A 21,054-nucleotide genomic window follows, 5' to 3' on the forward strand; every position below is an offset into this window, starting at 1 on the left:
CGCTTCCCTCTTCTTATGCTTGCAGTTGCTTTGAGCTACTTTAATGATGCCAAATGGCAATAAATTTTTGTAGGGCAGATCTCGGGCCCCTCAAGTTCCCTTTGCACAAGGAAATATGTTGAAAACATAGTGTTTGCCCAATAGGAATACTGAATGAGAGGTGGCCAATGACATCAGTAAACTCACAGAAAATATCACTGCAGTGCTCCAAAGACTACCATGCTTCTAATAATGTCTAGATAATATCTGTGCATATGCATGCTGTTTGGATAATTTATGTTCAGCCAGAAACATTTATTAGTTCTGAATACATTGTTCACCATGAATAACTCCCATTGCCACTATTCTATTGCAGCATTCATCTAAACTTAATAGGGCTTTTTTTTTCTGATTAAGCTTTTGTTTATTATGTCTGTTTAGGCAGTGATGAACTTGTGTCTCCCTCACCTAAGAAATATTTTTATTCTGAAATTTATGTATTCTGTCTTTTTTTCTTTGCTTCCCCTCCCTGTTTCTGATCAATACCCTTTGTTTCTTCCTGAACTCATTATTTTAATGCTTTAGTAATTATCAGTCCAGATAATTTGATAAGTAGGGTTAAAATTGTTCAGGATCGATCAACACTATAGCTCTGATTAGCACTTTAAATTTTAATCATTGATTCTAACCTATGTCTCTTTAATTACAGTGACTGTCACTTTAGGTTGCCAATGAAGTTTGTAATTCTTGTAGAGAGGGTTATCTTAGCTTCGAAAGTCCTTCTATATAGGCAATTTTTCTGTCCAGTCAAATTTTTTTCTCTGTTTGTCATGGAACTGAATGATTATAGGAATCCTATTATGTTCACAGACAAAATATGAAGTTTGTCTTCTCAGTAAGCATAGAATTCCTGGACCCAGAACATCTAGGGAGAAGAAAGTATGCTTCATATTAAATAATTTTATTTATTAGACCTACTTTATTTATGAAAGCTACTTGAGATGTTGCTTGAGCCCTTACCATTTCTGCTCACTGTAAGCTTTCTCCTTTTGTCATAAGCCAATTTTGTGTTTTCTGCAAAGGATTTCTCTTGAACGTCCAGTGAAGAACAGCACATTTTTTGACTGCTATGAACAGTATTTTTCAATGAATAGCAACAGCTGCTGAGAGAATTTTGTCTCTTTAGAGCTGAGCTTGAAAACAGTCTTTAAAGTCTTTTCTTCCCCTTCTGTCTTCCAGCTAGCAATAATGCTTACAGTGGATGTATGCACATATATGCACGCTTATATAGATAAATTAAAACTGTTCATATATTGCTAGACAGAAGAGACAGTTTTTAGGTTTTTGACTTAATATGACAATCTTGAAAAGTAGCCAAAAGTTAATAATCAGACTTATTTTGATGAACTACAGACAAGTTTGGTCTTCTTTCACCAATACACATATTTCACATATTTCCATTATAAGCAGTAACATGGAAGGTAGAAAATATTCCCTGTATTTTTTTTCTTATCATTCTTAGTTAAGTCCTGAAATCTTGATTTAATATTCATAGGTCTCTGAGTTCAAATTGCAGTACAAGTAATTGCTAGAATAATCTACAGAAACAATTATAATCATCAACAAAATGCAATTAATTGATTGGTCTTGTTTAAATTTATTTCTTAAGGTAAGGAAGCAACGCTGTTTTAATCTAGATCTCAACTATGTGTAAAGCAAAGCTATATGTAAAATTAAGATATATAAAAAAATCCCAAACACAATCACTGGTAAAAATAAGCAGAAAAAAGGAAAGATCATTTGTGTAGTTTTCAAAAAATTGTTGATCTATAGGATATGAATATTAATAGGCCTAACTTTTCATTAATGTTCTTTTTTTTCTGTAGCTAATGTTACTCCTTTGTAAATTATTGTCACAAGCCTGGTCTGAGAATAGTCAGAATAGTCTAAGAATAGTCTCATTGTCTCCCATAATATTTAAATTTGAAGTACTAAAGAAATACTTTACATAAAAAACACTGTTATATGGTGCAAAGATGACCTGTTCCCTGTTTCTTCCTCTTCCCTTTACACCAATTTTGAGAGAGGAAACATTTAATTTCCTGATAAATACAAAAGGTATGTGATTGGTGTCATGGAAGCAATGAAGACATAGTATTAACAGTAGAAAATGTACAAAATCAAATAGCTCCTAAATACATGGAGTAAGATATAAATCTTATTCTTCTTTTGTGTCTCAGGCACTCCTTCTAAGCCTCATTACATTTTTCCTATTTTCAAACTGACCTGCTTTTGTTCTCACACTGTATGTTCATCTCCTTGGTGCTTCTGGTTGAAATAAAGTTAATAACAAAAAAAAAAGAGAAATCATAGCATAAAAGTGAAGATGATGTTCCAACTGTTCTTTGTGTCCCTTTCATGTCTTGACATCCTCTGAGCTGCATTCTGGTCCCTGTGAGCTCACCTAACCTCCAGGAAGGCATTTGGAGTCATAAGGTAAAGTGCCTGGCTTTGCCGACAAAGATGTTTGAGATGTTTATCAAGAGGGAGTGGAGGATAGTGCAAATCCTGAGCTTGAAACAGGGATCAAACAGTAATCCTCTGCATAGTCCTTTCAAATATTCTTGGTTTTGGCACCAGAGGGCTGTTTGAAAATTAGATTTGTTACCAATACAACTGCATAGCCCCACCTCTTTGGATTTAAAATTCAGATTGTACTCTGTTCAACAGAAGATGAAGACACCTTTTAAGCTTGAAGGCTTTGTTTATTATTACATCATCAAGGCTGACTTCCTAAACCAGCAGTTCAAAGCAATGATATATAAGAAGGGGGTTTAAAACATTTTTTAAAATAGAAATTATGTCCCCATTGTGGATCCTCTTGAAAATGACAGCTCCTAATCTTTGAATACAAAAGATACAAAACAAAACCAAAATCAAACATTTACTACCTGTCTCAAATGAATTCAAACCAAACAAAAACGGACTGTATCAATCAGTGTGTCGCTAGTGTTATCTTTTGAAACACAGAGGAGACAATGAAATTCCAATACAAGTGCTGGTGAGTTTCTCCTGAGTTTTGAGGATGAACGGGTGGGACAATGTGTCTGAAGGCTAGCCATGAGCAGGTTGAAAGCTTATGATTAAGAATCAGAGACTGAGGCAACAAAGGGAACCTTGTGGTTGGTGTCTGCTAGGGGCTGCCTGATGAAGGGGAGCCTATTGACAAAGACTTCTTGCTCCAGCTACAGGAGGCAACAGGCTCGCAGGGTCTCATCCTGCTGAGGGACTTCAACCACTCAGACTTCTGCTGGGAAGGTAGCAGAGTGAGTTGTAGACAATCCAGGACACTCCTGAAATGCGTGGAGGATAATATCCTAAGCCAGGTAATAAACAACCCTAACAAAGGAGACGCAATATTGTACCTGACAGTCACCAACAGAAATGACTTAATTTGGGATGTCAAGACTGGAGGCAACCTGGGCTGCACTAATCAAGCCCTGGTGGAGTTTGCAGTCTGGAGGGATATGGTTCAGGTAAAGAGTGAAGTCAGGAATAGGAATTTTAGGAACTCAAAATTCCAGCTCTTCAAGGAGCTAGTCAATAGGATGCCCTAGGAAATTGCCTTTGGTGACAAGGGAGCAGAACAGAACTGGCAGATTTTTAGGGACTCTTTTCATAGAGCACAAGAACCAGTGATCTCCAGGTACCAGAAAGAGACAATTATGGCTAAATCGGGACTTGCTGGACAAACTAAAGGACAAGAGGGAAATACAGTCAGGGAAAGCAAGGACAGGTGTCTTGGGAAGAGTATAAGGACGATGCCTAGTTGTTTATGGATGAAGTGAGGAAGGCCAAAGCACAGCCTGAGCTGAACTTGGCAAAGAATAACAAGTATGCAAAGAATACAGGTATGTTGGTTAGAAAAAGAAGGACAAAGAAATAATACCCCCACAATGAGCAAGGCTGGCAAACTGGTAGCAATGGACGAGAAGGTGTCAGAGGTACTCAACAGCATTTTTGCTTCAATCTGCAATGACACCCTCACTTTTCACCCCTCTCAAGTAGATGGACTGCAAGACGGGGACTGGGGAAGCAAAATCTCTTCCACTGTAAGAGAAGATCAGGTCCATGATCACTTGAGGAACCTGGACATGCATAAGTCTATAAGAAATGCCCCAGAGTCCTGAGGGAATTGACTGCTTTAGTTTCCAAGTCACTCTCCATGATATTTTAAAAGTCCTGGCAGTCAGGTGAAGTCCCTGGTGACTGAAAAAAAGGAAACAATGCATCATCATTGAAGAGATCCTCCTAGAAGTTGTGCTAAGGCTCATGGAGGACAGGGACTTGATTTGAGACAGCCAGCATGACTTCATCAAGAGCAAGACATGCCTGACCAATCTAGTGACCTTTACAATGCACTGACTACATCAGTGAACAAGAGAAGAGCTCTCTGGACTTCTGTAAGGCCATGGACACAGTCCCCCACTAAATTGGAGAGAGAAAATTTGTTGAGCGGACTGTTATTTCGATAAGGAATTGGTTGGACAGTTGCATCCAGAGGGTAGTGGTCAACAGCTCAATGTCCCAATGGACATCAGTGACAAGTGGTGTTCCTCAGGGGTCCATATTGGGACCACTGTTATTTAATATCTTCATTAATGACACAGATGAAGGGATTGAGTGCACCTTCAGCAAGTTTGCACCGAGCTGAGTGGCGTGGTTGACACATTTGAAGGATGGGATGCCATCCAGAGGGACCTGGACAAGCTTGAGAAGTGGACTTATGGGAATCTCATCCAAGAGAGATCAACTGCAAGATGCTGCAGTGGGTCAGGGCAACCCCAGTATCAATACAAGCTGGAGGATGAACAGATCAAAAGCAGTCCTTCTGAGAAGGACTTGGGGGTGCTGATGGATGAGAGGCTGGACATGAGTCAGCAACGTGCACTCAGCCCAGAAAGCCAATTGTATCCTGGGCTGCATCAAAAGCAATGTGGGCAGCAGGTCAAGGGAGGGGATTCTGTCCCTCTGCTCTGGTGAGACCCCACTTGGAGTGCTGTGTTCAGCTCTGGGGCCTCAGAACAAGAAAGACATGGACCTGTTAGAGCAGTCTAGAGGAGGGTCTCAAAGATGATCAGAGGGATGAAGTGCCACTCCTATGAAGACAGGTTGAGAGAGTTGGGATCATTCAGCCTGGGGAAGAGAAGGCTCTGGGGAGACCTTATAGCAGCCTTCCCGTTTCTGAAGGGAGTCTATAACAAAGATGAGGACATACATTTAGGCAGGGTCTATCGTGATAGGACAACAGGCAATGGTTTTAAACTGAAGAAGGGTTGATCTAGATTAGATGTAAGGAAGCAGCTTTTTGCAACAGGAGTGATGAGGTACTGGAAGAGTTTGCCAAAGAAGTTGTGGATGCCCTGTTCCAGGAAGTATTCGAGTCCAGGTTGGATGAGGCTTTGAGCAGCCTGATCTGGTTTAAGATGACCCTGCCCATGGCAGGGGGTTTGGAACTAGATGACCTATAATGGTCCCTTCCAAACCAAACCATTTTATGATTCTATGTTTGGTGTTTTTTGGTTTTGACAGATTTTGAATGTATTTCAGCTAAAACTCTCAACCGAGTTTTCAGCAGGTTAGGATTTGGTTCCTTAATTAGCTGCAGACTAGGACACAGAATTTCAGTCTAGAGTTTCAAAGTCATTTGAAACCTAAGTTCCTTTGACATTATTCACTGCACGTGGCAATCATTAAGTTTTTTTGCTTCTTCCCAACTTTTCTCTCTCCTGTATACAGCTGAGCTCCTTGGGCAGAAGTCTGTTGTGCAAAGTGTTTGTGCAATATCCAAGTACAATCTTGCCTCCCTCTTAATTGCAGTTTCTAGATACTACTGTCATATTCAGAATTATATCAATAGGTATCACACCAACCTTATATTTGCAGTCATACTACTCTATTTGTAGAAGCAGAATAAACAGGTAATTTAGCAAAACCAGATGGTAGTTTGTTTTTTTCCTCCTGACTGAATGGATATTTCAACATTACATGCTACCACTATAGATAGCTGATTAGTCCCAAAATGGCTGACCTCCATCCATCCTTGACCTGAATCCTTATGTAAATACCCCACCTTTGTGGATCCAATTATGCAATCCTTGTCACCTCTCATTTTTCAGTTATGTACTATGTCCACTTGACTTTCTCTCTGTAAACATTTTCATAATGCTTGAAAACAAGGTATATTACAACTTCTGCCCTACAATTATTGACATCACAGTATAATTCCAAATATTCCTGCTGCATGATAGTTAAAGTATGAGACACTTTTATACACCCTAGGAAACATAACTTGAAATGGTTTGGATTTTCACCTTTTTTTTCTTTTCTCCTCTGTATGGATCTAAACTGGATGTTTCAGACCTTGATGTTTTGCTCAGAATTAATCCTTGTGCCCTTTCCTCTAAGGTTTATATTCTTGTAGACATCTAAATCACAGAAGAAGATATCATTAAACAATAGATTGCTACACTTGCATAACATGCATTTTTAAAAATTTTCTATAGCAAAGATATGCAGGTAATAAATTACTTTTACACTGGACTCTCAGTAAATAATTCATCACACATGCTGAGGAAGAATATCTTAAATGTCACATTTCACAGAAACACCCATAATTAAACTTTTCCTCTTGACACAGTTTTTTTCAGAGTTTATCTTCAGCCTTATTATGTATCTCAGAAAACAAACATGACATTCAGTCTGACACAGGACTCAGAATTTAACATCCGTCATGAGGACTAGAGTTGAAATAAAAATATTACAGAAAGTGGATGGATAATATTAAGTTTTCATTTCCTTATTTATATATTTATATGTGTGACCTTATTTTCAAAAAAAACAGTGCAGTTTCAGATACCTGGACATAAAGCATAACATTCCTTGTGTATCCTGCTACATATACATACTCTGTGTTGTCTGTTGAGTACATGCACTGCCCTTGTTGATGTATGGAAGCTTCTGTTTCCAGAAAGCCCAATTAGGTAGAATCTACTTGAAAAAATGAAAGCCTCCTATTTTCCGGCTGCATGTCACAGAACAGATAACAAAGGACACAGAGATGAGGTTGCTCCCCTTTGTTCTCTGCACCGTCTTGATTGGACTGGGCTATCTGGCAAGGCTGCAGCAACTCCAGCCCTTGTGTGTTGCCCAAGCTCATTTTAAAAAAGCTGGTTCAGGTACTCCTGGCAGCGTGGTCACGGTAACACAATGCTCAACCTAATTGCCTGAATACATATATATATATATATATATATATGCCCATGCTGAACCACTCTACCTTCCTTACCCAAAGACGCACATCTACAGGTAGGTCAGATGTGTTATACACACACAAGCTTCAGTCCCACCCCGGACAGCCTAGTGGATATATACTCTGTTGTAGACAAAGCAGTTGAACTCAACTTGTAGAATTTTGGTGCCTGTAACATAAAGTAACAGATCAAAATCAAACTGTTAGGCTGTCTTTATATAAATCAGTAATATGCCCTCCTGCAGATGCTGCCTTCTGTAATAGTCCTTCTTAAAAACATTAGGAATGCAGGAACTTGGAAAACAGACAAAAAAACCCAAAAAAACAAAACACGAGAAAATTCTTTGTGCTAAGAAAGATTGAAAATCCCAGGACCATGCAGTTATAGAGAAGACACGGATATCCCCACTGGTGATCGAATCAGGAGTAATGTGTGAAATATAGAACATAAATCAGATGTTCTTGTTAATCATCTCTCAGAATGATGGTTTATGCCATTACCACCTCTGAAATAGTTTCAGGCTTGCATGTCTCTTGGGATGATGCGATAGGGGATGTTATATGACAAATAAGTTTTCCAATTTGTAGTTTTCAACACTTTTTGTTTATTTTTATCTCTATCTGAAGATACTACCTGCTTCAATTTCACAGCAGTACACACTGCAGCCAAAACAGCTTTGAATTCAGACATAGCACAGGTCTGACTGTTCAAAACAACCTTCTCAATAATCTCAAGTTTATGTTCCTGAACTAATATTTTTTTATTAAATCTAGTCTTTGATAATCTAGTTTTTAGATTGGTGTCTTAGATACAGATGTTCCAGTGCATTAAGAAGCAACAAGAAAAGGGAAATTTGCATTTTTACACAACTTATCTTTCTTCCAATGAAGTAGTTGAAAGGCATTGGCAAGCTGCAATCATTATAAATACATCACCACAGGTTTCTCTAGTTTTTACACAGTCTGAACAGCACTTTAATATTTCATAAAATAAAATAGGAGTTTCAAGCCTGAAAGTCAGTAATTCACAGCCCTTGTGTTTTCTTATTGGCAATTATGATAATTATTAACATAGACTTTAGGGTCTATGAGACAGATTGTTGCTCCAGAGAAATTATTCTGAGCAGTAGCAAATATCACTGTTGGTTTTTCAGAATTTTGAAGGGCAATTTGGACTTCGGAGATCCTCAGTTTAACTTTGATGAATGAACAAAATGTTTAAATCTAAAAGAATCTTCGTGAAGCAGTAGGATTTTTTCAGAGCATTTTCACATTCTGTGTTTCTGCATAAATGAGTTATATAGAAAAGAATGTGTGCTTGAACGACTATCACCAAGTTCCCGAGGGCACATAAAGAAAATTCCAATGTTATCATAGGGAACTTAAAAACTGACAACTGAATATGGCTCCTGTATTTGACCTACCCACTTCTCTTTCAATTGTGTGGTTTGACAACTCCATCAAGATGGGTTTTACTTCAGTGCCTTGAAAACTTTCAGTAACTATTAATCCTTTTTTCCCCACCATTGTTTTATCTTCAATGAGTACATGCCACTCCATGCACAGCTGAGCAGATCTATATGTCTAAGATTTTCATTTGCATCCTCTGGTGAAATAGTGCTTTATATGTCCGCAGGTTTGTAAATTTACATATAATTTGCTAGGACTTTTATTATATTCTCTATTCTCCACTGCAGGTCTGACCGTAGCTGACTACAGCTTAAAAAGAGAATTTGGGAAGCTTCCTTGATGATTCTTTGGTTTCTCATGGAAGTCAGTGAACAGTTTGTAATGACGGCCTAATTGTTTCTTTTGAACAACTTTATGAGTTGCTGATTGATTTAAGATAGACAACCTCTGAGGGATGTCATATAGCACACATAGAGGTTATGGGGAAGTACAGATTTTCAATGCTTGCTGCAACTAAAGGCAGCAGAGTTGCACCTTAAGCTACTGTCCTGCTTTGTTCCCAATCCCTTGAGTGGCCCTGTTGTCTTCAAGTACCTTATTGAAGGTGTAACATTAGTTACCAGTGGCCTAGAAACATATACTGAACAGTGAATTATTAGCAGCAGCTATGAATGAGTGGTTTTCCCATTATTATGGATATCCCATTATTAGGAATAAAATAAAAATATTAAATTGGTCACTGTGCCTCATGATTTGTATAACACAGTTTATGAAAAATATTGCATAGTAATGTAATGCGAGGTTTTCTATGCAAAGTCAAGAAAGTTGAAAAAAATGCCCCCCAACATGAGAAGGACATGGAACTGTTGGTACAAGTCCAGAGGAGGGCTACAAATTTTATAGCAGGACCTCCCCTAAGAAGACGGGCTGAGAAAGTTGGGGTTGTTCACCCTGGAGAAGAGAAGGCTGTGTGGAGACCTCATACCAACCTTCCAGTATCTGAAGGGAGCCTACAGGGAAGCCAGAGAAAGACTCTTCTTCAGGAACTGTAGGGATAGGACAAGGAGTAATGGGTACAAATAGGTGAAATTTAAGTTAGCTGTAAGGAAGGAATTCTTTACTGTGAGGGTGGTGAAACACTGAAACAGGTTGCCCAAGGAGGTTGTGAATGCCCCATCTCTGTCAATGTTCAAAGCTGGGTTGGATAAGGCCTGGAACAATCTGGTCTAGTGGAGGGTGTCCCTGCCCATGGCAGGGATAGTTTGGACTGGATGGTCTTTAAGGTCCCTTCCAACCCCTTAACATTCTATGATTCTGTGAAATTATCCAGGCCAGGGCTTTATTTTTACCTGCAAGAAATAATTCAACTAGTAGTAGTTGTAAAATGTTCTTCTAGACAACTTAAGTGCTATTTATCCATACACGATAAATAATTGTTGTTGTGGGTTGTTTTTTATGAGATTTTCATAGGAGGCTGTTCAGTCAAAAGAATGCTCTTTTCCACGTGAGACAATGTTAACTGAAATCATTACATCTCCCAGTAGATGACATCTGTGAGTACTCAGACTAGCTGTTGTACTCCACTAGTTGCTGGTTCGAAAATATGTTATAAAAGTGAACTGGAAAGCTCAAATAAAATTATTGTTAATTCTAGACTTATGTTCTTGAAGACACTATTGATCAAGCTTTCAGAGTGCATGTTACAGAATTTTTAAAAAAACTTTAAAATAAAAGCTGCTTTCTTTCTGTGATCTGTAAGAAATTATATAGCATTTTTATCTCACTAAAAATATATCAGAAAATACTATTTTGTGGTACCACAAATTGCAAGGGTTTTTTGTTTGGTTGGTTGGTTGGTTTTTTTACTGTGATCTGACAGTGACATTTGACAACAATCTCCTCGAATGAGAATGTGCCAGTAATATTATTAAGCAGTAAATAGTAAACAGTGGTATTCAGAAGAGGTAGCATAGGACTTTAAACTTTAGTGAACTTGTAAAGAAAGGTAATAGTGCGTCCTACTCTCCTGCTGTTTGAGTATAGTAGTTCTGTGTTTCTGCATTTTTTATAAAAGAAGACAAAATACAGTAAATAGGTCTTCTTCACGCACAGGTAAAGTTAACCTTTCTCTATACAGCAGTAGATTTCTATCTAAATATATAAACATTTATTTATATTAAAAAGAGTACTTTAATTAAAAGTCTTGCGTGTATATGCATAATTCATAATTATCTGATAAATATGTAAAACTGGATGGATTCATCAATGATAGGGGTATGAAAAGTCCTAGTTTTATTTATGACCACAATTTCTGACTGATTTTGCTTCTAGATAAATGATTGTGCCTCAAAGCCATGTGTGGTCTTCCTCTCTTCTCTCTGATTTCACTTTATATTTGCTACAATTTTCAGTCCGTGTTTTCTTCTGTAAAAAAAATTCTCCCTTAGCATATACAAATCCAGGTACAGCTTTAATCTAACAGATATTCATTGACCAAAAGAAGGCAACAGTTCTATTCATGGGTATTGATATCACAATGAATAGTGCTTCTTGTTGAAAATTTTTGCCATACTACTGTGCCTTCCTACATCAGCACAGATCAAAGAAGGCTGTGTTGGAGAGACTGCAGAGCATTCTGGAGTCAGGGCTGCAGGTGTAATCAGAGCAAAAAAAGAGATTCCTCTGCTGGATGATATTACATACCTACAGCACAAAAAACTTTGTGATTCCCAACCAAACAAACATATTATCAACTATCTCTGGGGAACAGCTACTTCACTGCAATGAAGTTTCTAGGAGGTTGCTGGCAGGAACAAACTGTTAAACAATCAAGACATATCAAAGACATTTTACTGCTTATTTTCTTTGTTCCCTATCTAGTAGAACAAATCTGACATCTGGCAATAGCAAGTCAGCAGTATTTCTACATTCGTTACTCCTTTTTTTCCTGTATTATTCATATATTGATGCTCAAGAAAGTCAGTACTGCAATTATCCATTGAAAAGACAGCAGGGGTTGTTGCAAATGTTCTTATGTATATTCTTAGATTTCTGTGGACAGATATTTTTAGTGAAGTCTGTTTCTGTAATTGAACTGTGGCAGACTTTTATGGCTTTCAAAGATCTGTTTATAGAGCTTAGAGGAATATCTGGTTATTAGCTTTGCTGTCCTCTTGATGGTATCAAAGGAAGCTATGAGTAAACCCTGTAATTCTTTTGCATGATAACAGAGGAGCATAGTAAATAGTTCCAAAGAAAAATTCTAAGGTAAGTTCTGTGAGTAATGATATTATATTTTTTCAGTAGTACAGCTGGCTGTAGGAGAAATTAACCATACAAGTCATCACCCTGTAGCAGGTGAGATGGAATATTGCAGCTTAGACCAGAATGTGCACATGTGTGCTTAGTTTATGCTGAAAATACAGAAAAAAATCATCCTCTCAAGAAGACAAAATCTGCTCCGAAATCTTACACGATGCATGGTTTCCCATATCTTTGTGTTTCCCTCTCACCACCTTACTGGTTTGAATAATCAGTGACATCTTCTCATCTCCACCCTTGAAGGATACTAGGAAATGTGAGGAAGGTTCCTACTTAAAAGCACTCAGGAGGGGTGCTAGAGGAGGCTTCAGGAGGAGTGGCTCCAGAGCTGTTTGGCAGAAAGGGAATTGGGGTTGCTGGTTAAGTGTGCCCAGGTGACCAAGAAGGCCAATGGCATCTCAGCCTATGTGAAGAAAAGTGTAGTCAGCAGGACTAAGGAAGAGATCATCCTCCTGTATTTGCATTGGTGAGGCCACACCTTGAATACTGAGTCCAGTTCTGGTCCCCTCACTGTAAAAAGCACATTGGGGTGCAGAAGCGTGTCCAGCAAAGGGCAACAAAGCTTATGAAAGGACTATAGAACATGTCTTATGATGAAGGACTGAGGTAGCTGGATTTGTTTAGTCTTGAGAAGAGGCTCAGGGGGGACCTCATTTCTTTCTGTGACTACCTGAAAGGAGGTTGTTGTGGGGACTGATCCCTTCTACCATCGCTATAGTTAAAGGACAAGAGGAAACGGCCTTAAACTGAGACAGGGGAGTTTCAGATTACATATTGGAAAGAAAAAAATCAGTCTTAGGCCCATCAGGCATTGGAATAGGTTTCCCAAGAAGGTGGTGGAGTTACCATCCCTGGGGGTGTTTAAGACTTGTGTGGGTCTAGCACTGGGTAATATGATTTGGTAGTTCAGGGGACACAGTGACAGTGCTGGGTTGAAAGTTAGACCTGATGATCTCAAAGGTCTCTTCCAACCTTGACGATTCTATGATTTTATTCTATGGTTCTAAGAGCATCTATTCTAACACCTGGATCCAATATCTGGCATCATTAACAGCCTGAGTAAGTCCTGTTGCAAGTATAATAGAATTATATCCAGCCCTATGACTTGCAGTGGGGCCGCAACACTGATTTTAACATAGCTATTTCAACATAGCTATCAGCCTTGACAGAAATTGTCCAACAACTCAACACAGAAGTGCTTAATAGTGTTTCATCCTCTCTACCTAATTCAGCCTTAGGGTCAGGAGGAGACTTCCATTTGTTTTTTTTTCAGCTATGCCTGTCGTAATCCCAATTTTTTCTCAGTTAGCAGAGGCTGATAGGGTGAAGCAAACATCCCAAGACCTGTGTTCCCAGTGTATGCTTTGGATGGGAAAGGAAATAAACTAACTGTAAGGAGGAGACCTTTGTAGGGTACTAGCCTTTCCCAGTATGAGACATGAAAGGGAAAGTCCTTTAGAAGCACGCAGTATGCAGAGGTAAATGAAGGTCCTTATGCTTCTTTGGGAGCAAGAAACCCTTATGCCAGCTAAGATCAGATACTGATGTTCTCATTGCAATGCAAGATAATTTTAAACATTGTAAAATTTCATCCACATACCATGTGCTTTTGAATACCCCACATGAGTCAGTGTGCTGGCCAGTTCAATTGTTCATTCTAAAGGGTGTTCTATTCGGGTATTTAGACTGAAAAAGCTCTGATAACTGCAGAAATGCAATGAATGAGGGATGGATAAAACACCAAGAATGGAAACTCTCATAAACAAAACAGGCATACTTGTGTTTATATTGCTAAGGAGTAATAAAATTGTCTGAAATGAAAGCTTATTTGGCAAGAGAAAGTTATGAGGCTCATTGCCTACAGATCATTAAAGATCCATCACTGAGGTTGTAAGTTCAGGTCACACAATATTTCAAAAAGACAGAATACAATGGGGAAACAAAGCCTAGTAATATTCATTAGATGTGTATAATTAAAAGAGCAAAGTGAATGAAACTATTATGGCTCACATTATAGCAGAAAAGGACTAATGGCCAACATCAGAGATTAGCTTGAAGGAGTCTAAACTGTTATAATTTACAGTTTACATAAAATCTTCCCCCAAGGCCTGAACCATTGTTCATTTAGAAGCCTTTTCTCCTAGCTGTGCAGAGAAGACTAATTCTGGACACAGAGCATCTTTGTTGGCTCTGAGTTCTCCACAACGATGCCTGTGGCACAGAAGGCAGAATTGAATTTTCTGAATTGTTGCTGTATATTACAAATCTCCTGCTTCCTGCATCCTAGATTAGGAAATTGGGCTTGTGAAAGAGACAGTCCTAAAGGCTACTTGTCCTGCCTGGCTCATCCAAAGGGCACAATATTGCTATTTGTCACTCTTGGAGATGCTGAAATAATAAATGCTGAATAAAATTTTAAATTAGTTTATAATAGAAAGTGAACTTGTCAATACTAAGGAAACAGAATTGGTGTAGGGAAGATGGGACCTCTAGATCACATCTAGGATTCAGGGCATTACTATTATTCCTTTACTTCAGGCTTAAATTTTACACAATAATTATTTGTAGCATTAACCAAAACAAACGTCTGAAAGTTCCTAGTGAACTAAAATGAACTTGGGTGAAATATGAAGCACTCAGTAACAAATATCCTATTTTATATAAATATCTATTCAGCATAAGAGTACAGCATGAAATCACTAGACCAATTTAGACAAGAATACAAGTCATCAACTATGTGAAAACTGTAAGCAACAACAGAAGAAGACATAAATCATGAAAAGAATTTAAGCAAAATACTGAATACTATAAAAAGAATGCATTAACAATGCCAGGAGAACAAAAAGGAGACCTGAAGAAACACATATACAAGACTTGTTTTTAGGTAAAAAAACCCCAGAATTCACTGAAGAAAGAAATTAAAATATCAGAGGAGGGGATTAGAAAAGAAGATAGACGGAATGATAAAGCATACAATTACAGGGATGCTTCTCCAGTGTATTTACTTGAGAGACCAGGAGAAATATGCCATCTGACACACCAATTTGTGTATGCACAAATTCAGTACTCTGAATGATTTTGTGACCAGTGAGGCGGAAGCATTTAGCAATTTAACACAAATGAAAACTATCAAGTCTCCACAACTAGATGGAATTTCTGCTAAGGTTTTACGAAGGAGGTTACGGAAAAAATATGCAGGGCAGTGAAAAGCAGCATAGAGCAACTGTGAGGCTACAGTGGGTTAAGAGAACTAATTTACAGGAAAAACAGGCCAAATATTGTACATTTTATTTGTTGTCCTTATGCAGGTATTTATAAGATAGATCTCTAATCAAACATCATAGTGGAGTTTTGTTTGAGTTAGGATGTCTACTGGATTTGATAAGGGTCCAAACTCATGACTTGCATGCCAGAGTAACACTCTCATCTGGTAGCTATAGCAAAGCCTGAAGGTGGCTTCTTGGATTCTCCTACTGAGATTATTCCATTGATAAAATTAAATACATTTTCAGAGGACAGGAAAGGAGCAGAAATTGACTTAGTCAATACCTTGCCTTCATGCTGTCACAAATAAAAAATCCATTTTTCATATGGTTTGCTAAGTTTAGAAGATTGATCAGAGAAAGAGTGAAGAGCACAGAAAGGCTTGTTCTTCCACTGAAAAGCATGGAGAAAGTAAGTAAAAGGAAAAAAGCTGTATCAATTTACTTGAGTGAGCTGACTCGTCCAAGCTCTCCTGCATTGATCTTGAAAAATGTTTTCTCTTGCTCTCTATGTACAAAAAACCTCGTGAGGGAAGATCCACTTGTGCCCTATGCTGCTCCTGTTCACTGAGTCGATGGAAAACTGCAAGTGCCCTTCACCAGAGTAGATTTTAAATCCTAAATATGCAAAGTGTTACCTCTGCTTTACATCAGCTGTGCATTTGTCTCCTCTGGAAAATTACACAAAAAGAGAGCATGATCTGATCTATTTTTGTTCCTAGTAACTAATAAACAAGTACCATATTGCTTATGTTACTTGATGTCTCCAGATGGCCCTTTCAAAACTCCATAGTCTTCCTCCAGCTTTTATGATTGTGGCAGGTGTATACTTTCTAATTGGAGTTTCAGGACCAAAAATTTCAGATGTATCACTTCCTCTCATCCTTTGACCTTCCAATGTTTTTATTTTTCCATACATATTTTCTTGCCAGGTTGAAGCTGGCACCTTGTGGTTCATTGCTACACACCCTCACTGGTAAAGCAGAATGAGGTGTTTTATAGAGGAGTTTGTCCAGCTCTGTCCAAAGGAAATAATGTCTGTATATACTTCTGTTAATTTATTATAATTTTTACATACAAAGAGTTTAATCAAGAAAACACAACACTACCTTATACAGTTAACTGAGACTAGACAGTATTAAATCCATTTTCTTATCTTACCTCCATATGTTTTCCTGTTCATTCTGCTTAATAAATGTGTTGTTGAGACAGTATGTTGGAAACTTTCAGCTCATGCATCACTCATCCAATTATTTAACAGAAACTATTAGCCTGGGAGTGATCCTGGAGCAAAAAAAAGTGTAGTCTAAATATCAAATCCCATGCTGAATTTACAGGTCAAACAGCCTCATAAAATGATATTTTTAATTCAAATTAAAGCATATTTTTTTTCAAGACTTGAGAAATAATGCACAATTTTTTTTGTTGGGCATTCACAGGCAGACTTTGTCATCTTCCATAAAACAGTGAGAAGGATTGAATGTTAAAGGGGACCTAAGCCTCTAAATTGCTTAATTTTATACACAAGCTCCTTTTTTATATAAGGTCTGATCTCCTGTGTGTTATTTGTTTTGTATCCTGGGAGTAAAAGATGATTGGGAGGAAGTGGGATATCGCATATATTCATACAGTATCTTTTGTCTGAGGACTGTGACATTTCATTATGGGCTGGCAAGAACTGCAGTAATACATATTGCAGCTCAGATGAGGTCTCCTTAAGTTCATATAGAAGTGGTAAATATTTTCCAGGCACAGTGTCTGAGAATGTCAGAATTTAACAAATGTTCCCTTGAGCAAGAGGCCAAGCGGGATGTTGAACTGTGCAAAGAACCTAACTTTATGTACAGCTCTAAACCTCTAGACACAATGGTCATGTATTTTCTCCTGAGGCAAAGCAACATTATTTTATGGATAGATGTCTTTTATTATTATAAAACTTTGATTTATGAATTTTAATATTAAACAAAGCAATGTTTTCAAGAGAATTGATCTTGAAATAAGCAAATACGTTGTCATTTAACCATATGCTTAATGGTATGCTACTTATAATTGTAATGATTGTTTGCCAAGCATAGTTTCAAATAAAGAAAGAAATGCACACATGGTTTTCTTATTTATGTGCATTAAAATGCACACAGAATGTTTAGAAATGCAAATCCTTTAAATCAACTACTTGACGAAATCAGGCTTTGTTCCAAGTTGTTGTAATAGAGTCTCTTGCATATAAATAAAAGATTATGTTAGAGAGAGAGAATAAGTCATCTGTATAACAGCAGTCAAGAACTGAGTCTGAAAAGGGTGAAAACACAGAGCTTTTGTAGTACTGAGGAGATAGAAGGGTTGGAGAACTAAATTGTCTGTAATTATTTCTGTGGCTGATTGTACAGTAGCAGCAAGATTATGTTGATGCATTTGCCCTATTATAGTGACTTAGAGGGAACTTGCTCTTTTTAATACCTCACCACCAGAAGTCAGCATTGCATTATTTTGATTTATAGCATTATTAGTACAGTTTATATTTCAGTGCCCCTTAATCCTTCCATTCATAGTGTTTTACCAGTTTCTCTGATATTTCAGCAGTATCTTCAGAGAGTCAGTTTTCTAAGGGAAAAGATGTTAAACCAAAGTTAACTGTGGTTTACAATCATCAAAAAATACAAACATGGGGGCATATAGATATGTGGTCCTATGATGGAAAGCTTGGCTCTTATCGTGATGGAGTTACTATTTTTCTTTGAAATTCAGAAGGGCATCACAATTGTATCAAAGTCCCAATGACTGTGAATCTGTGGTGACCATCGCCCATGATGAAAGGGAGATTTGAGGAAGCCTATAAAGAAAGACTCAGGAAAAATATGAGAAAATAATAAATGGGAGAGTTGTTCACATCTCTTCTTTCCTGTGATTATAGAAATTTAGATCCATCTAGGAGAACATATTTGAACTTGAGCTTGGAAGCAGACTTCATGGGGATTAATTTTTCATTCCTCCAGGGACTGATCTGAAAAGCAGAGGTAATGACCTATGAGGACAGTGATCAAAAACACATAACAAGTACTTAATTGTGAATAAAACATTCCTCACATTACAATTTGGAAAAGAACTGCACTAAATTGCACCAAAGGATCGTGTCCCTCTGTACCCTGTTTCTAACAGTGCTTATGAGCACCTCATGGAGAAAAAGTAAGATTAGGCAGACATTCTTTATTTAATAGTCCTTTAGACTGCTTATCTCATTATTATCTGTATCTATACAGTACTTATCAATAATTTATTTCTGTGAACTTGAACCTGCATACTCTCTCTAACATCTCTCTCATGAAGCATTTCCTCTTTCTGTTGGATTTGAACCTGGCTGCTGGCTTCTTCTCAGTTCTTGTCCTTGGACAAGTATACTTATTCGTTCTCAGCTAGACTTTCCTCTTTCCACTCTTATATTTCTTAGATTTTTAACGCTGGTGTTAAAGCATGCATTTTGGTCCACTTCGCATCCTATTTAAATAGCACTCCTATTTTTTATAGGTCTATTTCTTAACCTTCACAAGTCAGACAATTTGAATGGCCTTCTCTGTAAAAGACACTCTTTTATACACCTTAGCTTTTCCCCAACCCTTCGGTTTAAGAGTTCACTAACAAGCTTCTTAAAAGGCTAGTAGTCTGGTTCACTTAGAGTTCAAATTAGATACATCCTTCCTTTTTGGCCTTCATCTGCTCCAGAAGCATGCTTTGTGAATCATCGATGGGCAACTAATCTCCGGTAAGAAATTTGTTTACAAAATACATTCTCTAAATATATATTTAAACCAAAAGCAGGAGAAAAAAATTTTAAATATAGTGGAATATAGAAATTTCAGACTACTTGAAAAAATGTTGTTACTACTTTTTAGATATTTTGCATAATATTTCAAAATTTATTAAGAAAATTAACTTATCCTTTATCTAACTAGTTCACAAAACAGTTGTGACAATTTTTCAGTAAGATCAAGACTAACTGTAATTGAAATCTCAGTGCTCTCAAAAAACATTTGAGATTGTGAGAGTTAAAAAGATTCACTGTGGTATTTACTGCCATTTTCATTATACATGGTATAGTCTTGCTTTCATGAAACATCCGAATAATATATTAGATAAAAATTCTGCCTTTTTAAGAATTATATGTTCTAACAATAAAAAGAAGTATTTTATTTGTATTCAGTCATGCCAATATTTAAACAGAATTTCAATGAACTGTTACCGAATAACCTTCTTTTTATGGGAGAAGCCCATCTTGCATCAAAGCTAGTGAAATGTCACCTTAGAGATCACTCACCCCGTTTGACAGTGAGCTGGAGTGTAGAGAAAGTGCCAGCTAAATGTTTTGCTCACCCTTTTACTGGTAACAGTTTTTTCTCTCTTTAATGAATTTGCAAAACTATATTGGGTCTTCTGTTGGGTCATGTCTCAGAAATTAATGGTGAGTTTTTTGACTTTAAAAAAAAGCCCACAACAAACAAACCCCCAAAATAACAAAGTTGAAACTGAACCAGGTTTCAACATCCTTAACAATACTGTTAATTGTATTATTTTCATTGTCTAACCAAGTTAGTACCAGGAAACTAATTTTTTGAGGCTATAAATGATGAAGATAAAAAAAACCTCTTCTAGGTTATTACTTAGATTAGGAGTGGAACATTGTCTGATTAACCACTCAAGCCTATTGCTCTTGTCTACAGAGGCATTGAAATGAATGCTGATTTTAGAAGTATAAAGCCAATAACCATACATTCACAGCAGTTTCTCAAGTGTTGTTTGCTCTTCGACCTGTAGTTGCACTAATAATGGCAATATTTGGAACAAAAAAAATGACAGGATGTGAAGAGTGTTTGAAGTTAGGAAATATGCTTTTGTATGTGGAATGAGCACTTCTCGGTAGGGAAATCAATTGCTGAGAGGTAATAAACAAGGAAAACAATAAGAAGGATTTGTTTTTGCTTTTCAAAAGAGGATTGCAATTAAAAGTAGATAATCTTTAATTTTATTATAGAACTACAATGAAAACAGATAATCCTTGCATCTATTAGATAGGATTTATTAATATCTTGTTATCTTACTACACTCTAATTTCCCTCTAACAATTATCTTCTCTTGTCTGAAAAATCTTTTCCTCAGTATGCTTTAGAGGTTATTCAGGCATCTATAGGATTTTTCCCATGTAAACAATACATGCTCTCTGCTTTTTTTTTTTAAGAATTAATATAAAATCACGAGTGTATAAATAAAAATTAACAGCATGTCTAAATATTCTTTATATCATATCGTGATACTCTTAGAGAAACTAATATAAACATGACACTACAAACCTGAGGTAAAATACACACTACATGTAAATTCTAAAAAAAAAAAAAAAAAGCATCTAAACTGATATGTAATAAAGTGTTTATAAACAGAATTTAAATAATAAATAATTCTGTTACAATAAGCAGAATTTCTCTCCAGTTTGATAATTCTTATGACCCCAACTTTTTATCCTGCTCTTGTCAAGTCTTTCAAGGAACTTACTTGATCAATATTTTTCTTTTCAGAACAGTAAAATGTGATGTTTGGAAAATGTTCAGCAAAGTCCTACTCTTCAGTACTACAAAACAATAAAGCATTTATCCAAGAATCCAAAAATATTTTGTTTCTTTCTAATTCCAATTAATTATACTTTGATATCAATTCTTCTTTGACAGAATCAAGCTGCATTTCACATTTTATTATATAAATAGACAACTTGTAGAACGAATCCTC

The sequence above is a fragment of the Manacus candei genome, unplaced genomic scaffold (assembly GCF_025592945.1).
Source record: "Manacus candei isolate 608988 ecotype Guabito, Panama unplaced genomic scaffold, ASM2559294v1 h1tg000049l, whole genome shotgun sequence".
NCBI classification, from domain to species: Eukaryota; Metazoa; Chordata; class Aves; order Passeriformes; family Pipridae; genus Manacus; species Manacus candei.